Source organism: Saccopteryx bilineata, chromosome X (genome assembly GCF_036850765.1).
Source record: "Saccopteryx bilineata isolate mSacBil1 chromosome X, mSacBil1_pri_phased_curated, whole genome shotgun sequence".
In the NCBI taxonomy this organism is placed as follows: domain Eukaryota; kingdom Metazoa; phylum Chordata; class Mammalia; order Chiroptera; family Emballonuridae; genus Saccopteryx; species Saccopteryx bilineata.
The window spans coordinates 123,906,056-123,922,346 of NC_089502.1; the positions used below are offsets into that span (position 1 = coordinate 123,906,056).

At 38.7% G+C, this 16,291-nt stretch overlaps 1 protein-coding gene across 1 annotated transcript in view; it reads right to left on the reverse strand.

Moving 5' to 3' along the window:
* The window catches only part of IL1RAPL1 (interleukin 1 receptor accessory protein like 1), a 1,416,727-nt gene extending 1,402,631 nt beyond the window's left edge, over positions 1 to 14,096 (reverse strand). The window contains exon 1 of the mRNA XM_066249265.1: positions 13,506 to 14,096. The gene's annotated coding sequence lies outside the window, so the exon portion shown is untranslated. The remainder of the gene's footprint in view (positions 1 to 13,505) is intronic.
* Between the last annotated feature and the right edge of the window lie 2,195 nt (positions 14,097 to 16,291).

Consider the following 16,291-nt stretch of genomic DNA (forward strand, 5'->3'; position numbering starts at 1 on the left):
GAAATCATATTGAATGAAAAAATATATAATAAATATATTGAGATGTTGAAATCTCCAAGTATCTAAAAAATAAAACATATACATCAATAAATACAAGGGGAGTATTATAATGGAAAAGGAGTATTGTCTTTATTGAGTTCTTGGTCTTTTAAAAGTATAATTTTTTTTAATTACAAAAGATATGCAAGGACCAGAAAAGAAATGGGCCAATTGTTTTAGGGTAGGCCTGGTAGAAGGGGTGAAAACTACTTTTTTTAAGACAAATCTTTTAAAATACTTAGCAGTGTGTAGCTTTCATTTCTCTGGCAATTAAATTGCTCATTCTCCTGTTACATTTAGCATTGGGAAGGTAAATAATTGGTAGTATTTGCTGAACTGAATTGAGCTGATCAATTAGTCAAATGTCAGGTCAAGTTAGGGGAAAAATCATCAAAGTGGTTGTTTATTAACGTGAATATTTGTTAATGGGTAATTATTTGAGTTATAGTAGAGAGATTTTGTATATCTGCTAAAAGGTGTACTAAGTTCATTCCTATTCAAATTTTCTATGATTTAATGAGTGGTTTTCCATTTAGACACAGCCACTGCTTCTAAAAATTATTGGCACAATTGATCTCAGTGTATTCAACTTGATTGAGTATCTTTACAGGAAATAAAAAAATGGTACTCCCTGTCACCTCACTGGAGCTGAATAAAGCATTTAAAAATCTAAAGTAATGGCATTTCCCTCACATTAAGGAAATAAATTAAAATTTTTACATAATATTAAAGTGAATAGTGTTATATGAAACTCTTCCTTTTCAGTGAAAATTGAACTCTAGGATATATTATTTCTATGATTTCAAATTCATCACATTCAAAACTAGACCCCCACTAATCAAAATCACAGACTGACTAATGCTAATGAAACTGCTTTCACTCTGTCTGTTCCATAGCAGTGAATTACATTCAACTCATTCCGTTACCACTGAGTTCATGGAGTCATGCCTTCTGCTAACTTTCACTATCCTTCTATAGCCTTGTCCCGCACAATCCAAACAATTGTCTTATTATCTTTGGAATTCAGAGCACTTGTCCACAAGCTACTTTGCTCCATTTCCTTGCCCATTCCATGACCTCCCACCAACTCCTCCCCTTAATCTTGGAATCAAGCACATAAACCACTGAAGAAAAATGGGTCCTATGTAAACACTCAGGGCTTGGATTTTCAGCTACTTCCTTTCTCTGTATGAAAATCCAGGGCAGAAAGGAGATGCTCATTAAATATGGATGGTCCAGTAGCTTATACCAGGAGTATAATATGGATTCAATTCCTCAGAAAATCACATTCTCTGATTTAACTACATAAAGCAAGACCTTGTACTCAATAATATTTAGTGTATTTTACCCTTTTAAACAACAATTTAAGATTTCTCAATATTACCTAAGTAATTCTTATGGTCTTATTGCAACATGCCTCAAGGGGCAAAGGAATACAATGTCTTTGTCATTGTATCTTAGTTATTGTCAATGAAGATACATTGTCAAGTATCTTCCATTCTTCTCTTCATGGATCTTGTATTCTCCTATAGCTGAGTCCCTCACTGGGAAATGCCCTAAGCAGCTATAGGGTGTCTTCCTCAAGATAATAGCCTCTTTCCCCAGTGTAGCTCACAGCCAATAACTGCCTAATATGGGAATAGAAAACCTCATCTTGTGACTTAATTTTAGACAACTCTGAAAGACCAACAGGATCCCCTGAAGCCTCAGTCACAACCATATTCCAATCAGTTTCTCCCTCTGCCTTAGAAGCAGCTAAACCCTCTGTTTACAAGGAACCCAATAAACGTGTCTGTCTTCCCCACTAGCCCGTAAGCTTTTGATGGAGAGAACTGTATTTAACATCTTCAGCTGTGTTAAGCACAACCCTTACAATAGATGGGGCCCTTGAACAGTGTTTCTTACTCATTCACAAGAAATTAATCAATTAAAATGCATATTGAAAGGAGTGATTCTAACAATTTAATAGGATCAAAGGACAATCATTACCAAGGGCAAGCATAAGCCACACTTGTTGAACATAATCATTTGATTACTGTGGCAGTGCCAGACTTTCAGCATAGGAGGATCTTAGCCTATGCCATTCTTGTTGAAAAGAGCTTCACACTTGAAAGTTGAAGCTGAGTTGGTAGAGTACTTTGGAGAATGTTGAGGAAACCATCCAATATCCATAATAAAGTGTGCTAGGAAGGGAAGAGAATACTCACAGACTGAGAGGGTTCTTCTAATGTCCTCCCAGGGCACACTTTAGTGCTCCTACTAACCTCAAACATTTTTTAAAGTACAAATTCCTTTGCTCTATTCCAGTGGTAGTCAACCTGGTCCCTACCGCCCACTAGTGGGCATTCCAGCTTTTATGGTGGGCAGTAGCGGAGCAACCAAAGTATAAATAAAAAGATAGATTTAACTGTCCCTGGCCAGTTGGCTCAGTGGTAGAGCGTCGGCCTGGCATGCAGGAGTCCTGGGTTCGATTCCCAGCCAGGGCACACAGGAGAAGCGCCCATCTGCTTCTCCACCCCTCCCCCTCTCCTTCCTCTCTGTCTCTCTCTTCCCCTTCTGCAGCCAAGGCTCCATTGGAGCAAAGTTGGCCTGGGCACTGAGGATGGCTCTATGGCCTCTGCCTCAGGTGTTAGAATGGCTCTGGTTGCAACAGAGCAATGCCCCAGATGGGCAGAGCATCGCCCCCTGGTGGGCATGCCGGGTGGATCCCGGTAGTGCGCATGCAGGAGTCTGCCTGCCTCCCCGTTTCCAACTTCAGAAAAAAATACTTAAAAAAAAGATAGATTTAACTATAATAAATTGTTTTATAAAGATTTATTCTGGGCCCTGGCCGGTTGGCTCAGTGGTAGAGCGTCGGCCTGGCGTGCAGAAGTCCCGGGTTCGATTCCCGGCCAGAGCACACAGGAGAAGCGCCCATCTGCTTCTCCACCCCTCCCCCTCTCCTTCCTCTCTGTCTCTCTCTTCCCCTCCCGCAGCCGAGGCTCCACTGGAGCAAAGATGGCCCGGGCGCTGGGGATGGCTCCTAGGCCTTTGCCCCAGGCGCTAGAGTGACTCTGGTCACAACAGAGCGACACCCCAGAGGGGCAGAGCATCGCCCCCTGGTGGGCAGAGTGCCGCCCCCTGGTGGGCGTGCCGGGTGGATCCCAGTCGGGGGCATGCGGGAGTCTGTCTGACTGTCTCTCCCCATTTCCAGCTTCAGAAAAATACAGGAAAAAAAAAAAGATTTATTCTGCCAAACAGTGAAAATCTGACATAAAGTACTTGGCAAGTAATTATTATTATATGCTTTAACTTCCTGTAACTCTGCTTTATAAATTTTATAAAGTAGTTACTTCCCTACCTTATAAATCACCATTACTGTGGAACCGGTGGGTGGTTAGAAAATTTTACTACTAACAGAGATACAAAAGTGGGCGGTAGGTATAAAAAAGTTGACTACCCCTGCTCTATTCCATCATTGAATCAGAATCCTCATGGCTACTGGGATGAGTTTTGACAAAAACTAGGCTATGTTACTTGTTCTTTTAGCTGACTCTTAATGATCATGCATGTAATATTTCGCTTGTGCCTAACCAAATTGAATTTCTTTTCATTTTATCTTCTATGTTTGACTATATCACAACTTACTGAAATTTTCAATATGTAGTGATCAGAAAAAGTATCCAAAAACCAATCTCTACTGGTTTCTTTCCTTCTACTCATTAGAAGTGTAGATTAAGTATTTGATAAGGGAAAGAATTTTAACTTCCGTAAAATGAGTGGTTTTTTTATTTTATTTTAGGAAGCTCACTTTGTGATTTCCATCGACAATTCAAAATTGTTATAATCACTGTTAGTTAACAGAAGACTTCACACTTGCTAGGAATAAAACTATATTATACTCTACAGCATTATTATTTTCCATATGTTCTTAATACAAAACCATTTTTGAAATGTCTTTTCCCACCTTGCCATTATGTTATATAAGACTTTCCTTTTTCTTTTTCTCCCCAGCTATCTTTTCCAACATCCCCTTCCTCACAAATGAATTGCCGCTTTTGGGTCACTTTGCTGCCATCCCTGTAAAGAAAGAAACTTTAAATATCCTCATTGAAAACTTACATAGAAACCACAATATTGTTACTAAGGTGGGTGGCCATTTTTTAATACTACTAAGCAAAGATAGTTGGAATGAATATGTTCCATTTTAAAATGTTGCTTTGTGCTTTAAAAAAAAACAAACACAATAGCTCAATTTAAACTTTGGCCTCTGTAGTATTTATCTAGTCACTGTTAGTAGACTAACAGTGGTTTAGTCTTAGAAAGGAGGAAACAAAAAAAAGAAAGTGAAGACGGCTGTTTGAGGACAAAGGTTCAACATGAAGAAATTGGGAGTGATGATGAGATTCAGGAGTGCTTAGGAAATTCAAAAAACTAGGAATCAAAGGTACCCTAGAGATACAGACTCATAATTTGTTCCTCTTCTTCCTAAAGAATAAACATGAGCAGGTCATAACATGTTCTATTTTCCTAATGCTCATGAAACTCCATTCCATTGGCTCCAGCCTCACTGCCTTAAATTCTGCATCACATACCCAATTCTCTGGGGAAAGTAGAACATCAGCTCTTCTTTAAGCACCCTCCCTTCACTCTTGCTAACAATATCTTTGTTTTTGATCTCCTCTCTATCTAGACCAGGCATCCCCAAACTATGGCCCCTCGGGCTGCATGTGGCCCCCTGAGGCCATTTATCTGGCCCCCCGCCGCACTTCCGGAAGGGGCACCTCTTTCATTGGTGGTCAGTGAGAGGAGCACTGTATGTGGCGGCCCTCCAAGGGTCTGAGGGACAGTGAAGTGGGCCCCTGTGTAAAAAGTTTGGGGACCCCTGATAGACTATTATATCTTCTCCACACCAATGTGAAACCTTGGAAAGTCTAATGTAAACCTCACCTCCTTTAACAAACCTATCCTAATACATCCAAGTGCATCTGTTTTGACCCCTTCTTGAGCATGTACCATTTTTGACACCTCTCTCACAAGTATACATAATAGACTATCTAAAATTATAGTTGTATGTGTTTTTTTTTAATCACCACCTAGCCATGGCTAATCATCTTTGGGCCTAGACATGTGATATCTATCACTCACCTGTATATCACTTGGAGGCCTTCTCATAGCACCCTGCACACCAAAAGCCTCAAATATCTATGGTGGGAGTGGCAGGAAAGATGAGAGAAGGGAAAAAAAAGGAGAATCAAGTAGAAGGGAGGGAGGGAGGGAGGGAGGGAAGGAAGGAGGAAGGGAATAAATGAGAAAGGAAGGACCAACCATTCTTTTCCCTCACTCTACCTGTCAGTTACAAATTACCTAATATTAATCCTTTCTCCTTTATTGCTCAATTTTCTTCTTTCCTATTCCTAAATCAGTAACTGCTGTCTCAGTTTACAATGCAGTATAGGTTGGGAAAACACTGATTTACAACTGATCGGCTGTCACTAAATGCTTAAGCATTTGATCATGGAACAGTGATGGACTGATAACCTACTAGATGCCACATGTAATGCTCGCCCTGGAAATACAAAATAGACACTGGCCTCTTAGAGCTAAGTGCTGAGTACTAACTCCTTGGGGTGAGCTACCTGCTGATAGGAGCAGCTTGCTCTGTGACTGTGTTGTTGTGGGCCCTGGTGGAGAATCCTGACAAGGGAAAGCAGCAGAGTCCGCAACCCTTAGAGACCCCTTGAATGCATTTACACTGCATGCTGTGGAGCTGGGAGCCTCTTGAGTGCCATTCAGGAGTTCTGTCCTGGTGAGAACAATTAGGGGCTTTAACAGGGGTATTCAATAGCCAAGCACTGAGAGACACCAGATTCATTTGTTGCATTCAAATTTTCTCCCTTGGCCACATGAATCTTTGTGTACACAAAATATCATTTTAAGTCTTTCAGTTTCCCATATTTACTGCTGTGTTTAGCTCCCCTGTCTGTGTTCCTTCTGAAATAAACCTAACAGAGAGGCTGGGAATGTCACATTCATAGTCAATTTCATTTGTTTAAACAGGTATGTTAGGTAGCTGTCTGTTTAATGAGACTGAGGGTCACTACAAGATCTGACCAGAATACTACATCTTCTATAAGCTCTGTCCACCTTACCATCAAACATGCAGTCTACTGAATCAATTTTCTCTGGGTCAGACAAAAATTAATGTCATATTTTCTCCAAATTTCAAAGTGTGTAGGGGGGGAGCCTATAGTTCTAAACTTTTTCTTTTAGCATATTAACAGTGATTTATATGTTAAACATCTGGACAAAAATCATACGCACCCACAACTGTATCTTTTTCATTTCATAGCTATGTGCTGGCAACTTGGCAGACCTTATCAAAATAATATTGTCTTCATTATTTCCAGTTTGGTTCATTATTGTCTATGTAAGCAGAGTAGCCCCGTTAATGAGGAAGTGAACTATGAAATCCCATCTCTTCAAAGTGGGATCAAATGTGGCTAAAAGATATTTTGATGAGACCCGTTGTTGGATGTACTTGGGAAGCAAGAAGGCAGCATGCAGCACTGAGACAGTGATGGCAGACCTAAACGCCAGGGATGCCCAAGGTGGGTATGCAGGAAAGTCAGGCAAAAGGAGGGGCTCCAAAGAAGAGCAGTTTCTAGCAGGTAGGGAGATACAAAGCTATTAGGAAAGATGACAGGATGGAAAAAGCAAGGGGGTCCCACCAGTGACCTCTGTTACCAGATCTCTCTGTTTCACGTCTCCAGGGATTAAAATGAGCAAAGGGCATAGTGTGCATAAAAGGAGCTAAAGTCCACCAATTCTGAGTGAGAGTGTCAGGTGAGCAAATCAGTAAAGCAAGAGGCCAGAGGATTAGATATACTAAATTAGCCTCACCAAAAACAATGGCTATGTAACTAAAAGACTCAACTGAGAACCTGTATCACATCAAGAGACAGAAATCATGCATCATGGGAGAGCCATCAAATTATGAGATCTTGCAAACTTACACTTAACTTTGTTCCTCTCCACCAAACTTTCCTTGGGAGCTAAAGTGAATTAATGGGACATCCTTTACTTCTACACTATATGTAATTTCACTGGATTTTTCTGAGGTTGCTATAATCACCTCTGGTTATATTTATAATAATTCATTTTCATTCTGACTGCAAAAAAATAACATTTATTTTATCTTTTAAAATGTAATTATTTTGTAACATCAGACAATTTTACATTATAATAGTTGAATCCTAAAATTTGAATGTGCATTTACCTATGTTGGAACTTACAATGTATGTTCATAGAAAATTAGATACCCCAAGTTTATCCATCGAAAATCCAATGACTTTGATCCATATTCCATTACCATAATCACTTACCTTATATTTTGTATTTAAGATAAACACAATTCATGTGCATATGTCATGCAAGTATTTTGCCTCTAGATATATAGGCCTTATAGGCCTTTTATTTACCAAGACTGTAGGAGTTACTCCAAGGGGTCTGGAATCTGTATCTATATCAAACTTTCTTTGTAGATAAACAATGTATTTCAAACATATAAGTAGACCTTGTTGTGACTATAAACAAATTACTTCTTAAAGAATTATTATATTCATAATTATTATTATGCATTTTCTCAATCAACTGATACAGAAAGTACAATTATGATTAAGTGACCTTCCAATTTTTTTTATTTTAAAGGGGAACTTTATGCTAGGAAATGATGAACATCACTATACTAAGGCATGATTGTATTACATGTAAATGTTGATAGGGTAAGAACCCACCGATTAACTCACTTTGATCAGGCCATAAGAAAATAAACCACTGTAAATAATTTTATGATTATTCATAAAGTGATCTATTATAATTATAATTCACATAAAGTATAAGCTACATAATTAACAAACATATTGAAAGAGTGAAAGTCTGTAATTATATGATCACAATTCATAGTCCACTTGACTTTTTCAGTGAGTCCAAACTCCACATGCAATATCCTGACTTAGGAAATTATTACAAAATACAATCTAATTTTACTATTAAATATATAGTCTTAAACATGTAGCCCTTGTATGAATAACACAGCTCATTTAATATAATTTATTTTATTTTATATATATGCACATCATAACTATAGCATACATTCCCTTTGAATAGCCTGTTATAAAAAATATTACTTTTTATGTTTTAATATGAAAACAAGAAAGAAGATATTTTCAGAAGAAAACAATTAAAGTGCTTTGCTTTCTCCCTCTGCTTTATCCAAAGTTCACTGCTTGGCAATTTCTGATGGTGTGATAAGAAAGCAACACCAGGCTGGTCAGTCATCCCTTCTCTAAAGCTAAAAAGCCTCAGGAGTCTTAGAGTTTTGGCACCTGAATATTGTTTCTACACAGAGGAACCAAAAGGCATGTCAATTAAGGATCTTTCATTGTAAGCCAGTTGTCAGGGTAAGCAGCAAGGGTATGTCCACTGAGCCAGGTGGTTGGCCTGTAATGGAACGCTCTGTGCAGTGTAAGATGCTCTAGGGTGGCATTCTCTAGGTGAAAATTAAAAGCATACTGTAAGGTGATGAACAGAAATTTGTCAAATAAACAAGCCTGTTTACTTTACATTCCTACAACATTCCTCTGTAAATGTGCTAGAGCAAAGCTAAAGCAATTCTATGTGATATAAGGAATATGCATTTTTGAAAATATAGAAAGCCAAGAAAATGCTTGCTATTTAACAGGGTCAGTGAAGTCACATAAGTAGGCATGATCAAATAATTCTGAAAGAAAGAAATATTGGGAATTCTTAAGGTAGAAAGCAAGGTATTAGGAAAAGGACAATACTCTTGAGCAGGAAAGTTAAGTCCATATATACTTACTTTTATTTACAGCATCAATTTTCCCCTTTCCAATTCTACCTCCAGTAAAATATAAAAACTTACTTTTTCACATGATTATCCAGTCACTTAAAAACATATATGGAAGGTCATATCACAAACTATGCCCTTCTCATATATGAAACTGTATTTCTGTTAAGATACAAAGACGTTAAAGAAATGTAGTATTAATGGTGACACACGGGGGATTGCTTCCCCCTAAAGAACGTTAGCAATTATTGCAACTAGCAAAGTCCAAAGCAGAACTATTAGCTCTATATCCTATGTCCTCTATTACGCTTAGCATTCAAAACCATTATGCTTTTGTTGAATAGCTTTCCGGTCAACTGACACATTTTAAGGGGTAGCATCGTTTGTTTGTGAACATTTGTTTATGTATTCTTGTTACTCAAAACAGAAACACCTAAGTGCTCAAGAAAATTTTAGTAAAAAGCAATCAGCTTAAAACACTTTCACACACAAAACCCTTAGTTACCATTCTTTAAATGTTATTGAAAAGCAACTGTTTTTTTTTTAGTTACTTAAGATAACTATCTTCCCATCTGAGTATTGCTAAAAAAAAAAAAAAAAAATCTGAGTACTAAGTGAAAGTTAGCAATCAAACCTTTTAATTTGTCTGTGTTGCTTACTCACTGAATAATATTACCTACCAGATAACTGTAACCAGGATTAGAAAGTGACTATAAAGCTTTACAATAAGAGCTTGAGGGAAAAAAATTACTGTTAAATTTATATGACTTTGGGGAACCATTAATAATAAGAATTCCATATATCTCTAAAGCATACCATGATGGTAAGCACTTAGGCACATATCTTGTCCCTTTAGTACAACATGTAACTGTTATATTTTTTTCCTGATTATTTGAAATCCAGAGAGATAAAATGCAGGGTCAGAAGTCACCAGGCTGGTAACTGACAGAGCCTACAGTGCCTCTCAGGCCCTCTGACTCAGCCCGGAATTCTACAATGCCTGGATGTCTCAAAGAGCTGAACTCCTTCCTCTTTGAGATTCCTGATATAACTAATAGATATAGGATTGTAATTTAATATGAAAAATGCTGACACAGCCTTATCTATAGTTGCCCAAAGGGTGACATTATAATTATGCCTTATAAGTTGAGCATTACCAGAAAACTTGCTATTTTTTAAGTCTTATTAATCAACACTTGGGTGCTTTGGTTGCCAGAAATTATAGAGTAGTTTGCTTTATAAAAACACAAGATTTGCCAAACATCAGATCATATCTGTTGTAAGACAAAGTTTATCCCAAACATTTCAATGTATGACAGATCAAAAGATTCTGAAATATAAATCTTAAATTAATCCCATCAGTTTGATTGTTTTTAAAAAATGGGTTTTTTTTTTATCTATTTGCCATTTTAACAATATCATGGTTTGTTCACATACATTGCAAACATAATAAAATTCCTTTTAAATTTTTCTCTATTTTTAGGAATACTGTGATTACTTGTTAGCTAAATCTGATTTTGCTGAAGCAACTGGTCAGAAAATAAAATTGGTCCTTCCTATATTTATAAATGGGATTTCTTCTATTTTCCCAAATATTTTCTAATCTAATTAAGCTGGGTTGACAAAATGGCAATACAATAGAGAAATGGATATTATATTTTAAATTATTCACTGCCTTCATGTTTAAAATGTTTTCTTATTAAGCAAGGGTTTTTATTATTGATTTGTAGGATACCTAAGAAAAATGCCTTAACCTGCTTCAGTTACATAATCCTCCCCAAAGAAAGTAACAGGTTATAAAGTGCTGTTAAAAATGATTGAAACTATCTTTTCTAATGTGAATCTATGCAGTCTTCAATTAAAAGGATAGCAATGACATGCGTATGTATGTTTCATGGTCAGTGTCATTTTTTAGAGACTTCTTTTCCCTTCTAGTATTATTTCCATCCACCACTGAGCTTATAAATCCTCTAGAATATGCCATTTTGGTAACATATATGTGGCTTATGTCAGAAAACAACTGGGGAAAGCATTTATAAAATATTAAAATAAGGAGTGCAGGAAAAATCATTGCAGACTGTTCTGCACATAGTTAGAGACTAACAGCATGGAAGCAGATGTAGTGTTACCCTGACCCCTGAAGGAAGGAATCAGGAGTTAACTTCACATTCAGTTTCCTACACAATATGAACACCAAACCACCAAATCCACTAGCACAATATATCAATGTTTGGGGTATGTCTTGCAGAAATAAGAAAGTCATCTTAAATATCAGAGCTCAAAATTTCATTCCACCATTCTGATTTGGGGTGAGTAGATCTTTTTAAAGTTACTTAGTGAATATCTAGATCCTGCACCTGACTCCACAGGAAAAAATGAAAGAATCATCTCATCTCCATGCTAAAAAAAAATCATTTAGCCTTTTTTATAAAATAAATGAAAAGGAAAATAGGAAATCACACAACTAGATGAGAAGAGAAAATGTTTAATTCAACAGGGTTAGGATTTTATTAGAGTTGCACTTTGAGGGAATATAGAATCTATTGAGGAAAAAAAAAGATCCTAAAATAGTAGAAGGCCAAAAGGACCTGATGTGTTATCTTCCTTTAAAGAAAATTACAGTTCCCAATAAAACAGGGAAAATGACACTTTATTTTGCAATATTCCTTTCTCTGTACAGTGAGCAGAGTGCATTTATCTCATCTCATGGCAAAAGTCACAGTCAGCTGCAACATGTCCTTTAAGCCATTCAGTAAGTAAAACTTGAAAATGGATTGCTCTTTATCTCTGGGATTTGTATTAGTAATGAATTTATTTTTTTTTAATTTTACAGGATATCATTACCTTTGAAGATTTTTACTTCTCTTTTCCCAGAGGGTTAAAATGGCCCAGAAACGGGTTGTCACAGCAAAGATAAAGGTACCAAACTCTCATTTCTGATATACTGTGGAAGCAATCGTTTTTACTGAAGGAACCACCAGACTGAAATTTGCATCAAGCTCTAGCAGGAAAAATGCAAGCAAGGACCCCAAAATAGTCATTCTGTTCAGCATTCATTTCAATGGATCTAACTTTCTACTCAGTTGGGGTCACATATTTCAATCATAGGGTACAGAACGATGACCTTGGCTGGGACCATCAGTCCCAATTACTCAATGGGGCACTTGTGAAACATTGTGGACTCTCATTTTGGCTCTCCCTGGGTGTGCCTAAAAAAAATGCTCCTGTCCAGCCATCAAGCTTACATGATCCACTGTCCCTCAGAAACTCACTATGAGAAAACTCATGCTAAATTCACCAGAGATCAGGGTTTACAGGACCCTTGGAGCTAATCTCTGCCGGCCCTCTTCCTCCTCCTCTGTTAGCTGTTACAAGCCCTCAAAAGTTAACAGGGTGATGGAGTCTCTCTCTATACAATCATTTCATCTCACTATCGTTGACTGAAGCTCACTGATGTAATGAAGTTACATAATCACCGATTATGCACGACTTCCATCCATCTTCCTACATATCCACATACATTCTCCCGTCCCCTTCAGATCAGTCTACCCAGTGAGATTTATAACACATGTAAATGTTCCATTCTCTCATCATAGGTACTGAATACAGGACTTTAGCATTGCAGTACAGTGCACTGAACCACGTCATCAATATTGATTTTTTTATCGCATTTCCCAGGCAGAATATGTTTAAGCATCCTTCATGCTCTTGTCTCTAACTTTTTACGGAAAGGGTAAAATAGATGTGGCAGACAGGACGCATCCTCAACTTAAGGTTAAAGGAAGTGTGTAATTGCCTGCATCTCCAAAGCTGGCTGCATTGCAATAAAAGGATGCACTGGTTCCAGACCTTCAACTCCCCTGCACGTGGGCCACAGTTTCAGCTATGTGGGGTACTGGATAAATTATTATTATATTGTAAGACAATTGAACTTGAGAAAGCAAGCATTATGGTGACATTTAAAATCATATTGTACTGTTCTTTTCTGATCATCATTTGCAGCTTTTTCTTTTCTTTTTCATTCTGAATGATAATGCAGTGGATGAAAAAGTAGCCTAGGGTACTTAATAATCTCCAATAATCACAACCTAGAGAACAATTAACGATGATTATCACCTTAAAGTTTAAGAACTTGACAAGTGGGATGTTCCTGGTTCCATTGCGGCTGTGAAATGCAGCAGAATGCTGCACTGAGTTGAAAACATATTTCTTTTAATTAATAAAGAGTAGCTCGTTTCATTTTAAATAGGGCTCCTCAGTAAGTGTTCCTTTCGCTGCTGCTACCTCTTCCAGAACACAGGAGCCACAAATATTGCATCCAAACAAAAGAGTGACTACCCGGAATTAATTCAAGACATTTTCCCATATAAAAATAATTGGAGTGAGGACTGATGCTTAGATTTATTTTCAATTACACTCAGAATACAGACCGACATACACACACATGCACATGCACACACACCAACACACCCAACTGCAGTTATTCCACTCAGTGCCAATAACGGTCACATCACAGCCATCAGTGCGGTGCAGTAATTATCCAAGTCACCCATTCCCATTACAAACGCCCAAGTTTGCTCATGTCACTGATGGGTTTACATATATAAAATGACCTTACCCACAACAGTCTTCCAAATCTTTCTCTTCTGGATATCAGTTGGTAAGGTAATTGCTGGTCATCACAATGCGTATTCAGGAAAATCCACGTTTTACTCCTGTGCTCTTTTTCTTGTTTTTGCTAGCAATTAATATCGTGAACAAACTACCCATTCACAGATGCCAAGTTCACCATAAAAGCAGATAATTCCATACAGCTCTTCCCTACAAGACTGCCTCCAGTTAGTTCTCAAAGTGCCCGATTGTTTGGTGAAGATACAATCCAGGTGCAGAGCAGGGGGGATAAAGAAGACTAAAAGAAAAAAGAAGAGGCAGATAGAAAAGGAGAGACTGAGAAGAGAGAGCAGAAGAAGAGGGAAGAAATTTTAAAAAAGAAGGAGGAGGAAGAGGAAGGAAGGAAAAAGACCAGTAAGTAAGGAAGTCTGTGAGCTCTATGACAGGAACCGGAGTCTTGCTTGCAAATATTTCATATACATGTAGTCTTTCAGATCTTCTTGGTCCCCTAGTAAAATTTCCAGATCCGGGATGCAGCCATAAAGAAAGAATCCTATGTATATTTCACAAGTATCCCGCAATAACAGATCCAACGGGGTTTTCCTTGTACAGTACTGCTATGTGAAAGCACACAACCCCTGCTGTTTGGGAAGGTGTCTCCTGGGTCCTAGCTCTCTTCAGCAGCCCCCAAAAATGATTTTCAAAAAAGAGTGTGTGGGGGGGGTGGGAAACAGCTTTGCGTTTGCCTTGAATGATGCTAATCCTGAGCGAAAACGACAAGCAAACCACGAACACCACAAGATCTTGATAAATAGCCACAGTCCTCTCAGAATATCCCAGGGAAGAGGGAGCGAAAACAAGAAAGAGAAACTGCAATGCATAAATGATTCCAGTGTTTCTACAAGATCGGTTCATTTGATTGAATGCATTCTCCGGTTTGCTGCAAGTCATGAAGAGGATAGTGTTACTGCCACCCAATGGATATTTTAGTATTAGCCAATCCACTGAATGCCATCGCTTTGCGAGTTTTAGTTTTCGGAAGATTGAAGAGGAAGGAGGGTAGCCTGGGAACCTTTTGGAAAGGACCCCAAGAGGCCTCGAATGACAAGAATCTGTCCTTCCAGGCAAAAGTGGACCGGCAAAGGTTGACGCTCCCAGTGTTGTGTTAGCCACCGTAAAATGACGGTTCCTTTTCTCTAGGAAGCAGAAAGGTACAGAGAGCGACGCCTAAATTGACATCCTTTTCATCTCTCTTTGGAGATTTTTTTTATATTATTGCGCGCCCGATCTCCATCTCTCTCTCTCTCTCTCTCTCTCTCTCTCTCTCTCTCTCTCTCTCTCTCACACACACACACACACACACACACACACACACACTAGCCCATTCTAAATTTCACTTTATGCCAGATTTCAAAAGGGAGTGCGATGGGGGTCGAGGCTGCTCCAAACCTCGGAGGGCAAGGTGATAATTGTTTCTAACAAGCAGTTTTTCAAAGCGCTTTTGTCTGTATTGATATGCAAACTGTGAGTCCCTCAGGTAAGCAGCCCTCTACACGGCGGGCTCTTTCAGTTTGGAAAGAAGCAGAATCTTCCCTAAGTGAGTGGGGCTGCGGAGAAGGGTGCCCGTGAAGGCTCTCTGGGAGGGGGTGGTGCACAGAGAGGAAGAGCTTGAAGAGAATCCTCCTGCCATCCACCTCCTATCCACTATGTAATTGAGTTCTCGGCAGGATTCTGAGATGGAGTCCTGGTGGGAAAGGAGGGACAAAGTAGGTTCTGGTCAAATACAAGAGGGGATTTGCTCCGTTTAAGATCCTTGCTCTTTGTAATACTTTGGGATAGTATAATACCGCACGCGATTCTGTACTCAAACTTGAATGTATGCATACTCACCTGTGTCTTGTTAAAATGCAGATACTTATTCAGTAAGTCTGGAGTGAGACCCGCAAGTCTGCATTTATAATAAACTGGTCCATGGACCACAGTTGGAGTAGCCGGACTCTAGGGGAGTGTCAATGTTTACACTGCCACCACAGGGTTAGGTTCTGACAGCAGGGCGGGCCTGAGAGTTAAAGGACTGAGAAATCCTTTTTAATCACCACCCCTCCCTCTGTTTGCTCTCCAACCTTTCCGTACAGCACTTGAAGCCCCCGTTTTAGAAAACCTTAACCCACTCTGCTGCATATTCTACATGTTTTGTAATGGAAGGTTTCACAGGATAAAGCAAAAATAGAACGGTAAATAGGCAAAGCAGCCTTGGTCCTAGAGAAAAAATACCCTCATTTGGGGAGTAAAACACAATAGAAGATTAAGGAAAAACTTGCAGATATTTGGGAAAGTGAGAGCTAAATTAATGCGAGCTACACTCGAGGCACTGGTGAGATTGAATGGGGGCTGGGGGACTGGAAAGGACGGTCTACCTGTACTTTTAAGGAAGGAGCTATATATTGAACTTTCCTATCCAAGCTGAGGAAAAACCTGCTTAAAGTGTAAGCGAGTCTACGTGGTTTCTCCCTAGAGGGAACTCACTGAGATTAACCTCCTATGAGACAGCAGTTTGCCCTCTGCTGGGTCCTCACAGGCTCTAATCCAGAGCAAGCTGAGAACCAGAGGTCATGGGGAAATATATTCTCTTCTCATAGCAGGTGATCCATATTTCAACACCTATTACTATCCCTTAGCTGACCCATTTAAGTGAAGAACTAGACCTCAAGTGAACTGGGAGGGGCACAATTAACAAATTTAATTGCTTCAAGCAAAGTTTAGAAGTAAAAGTCCTGAACTGTAGTCTCAAAT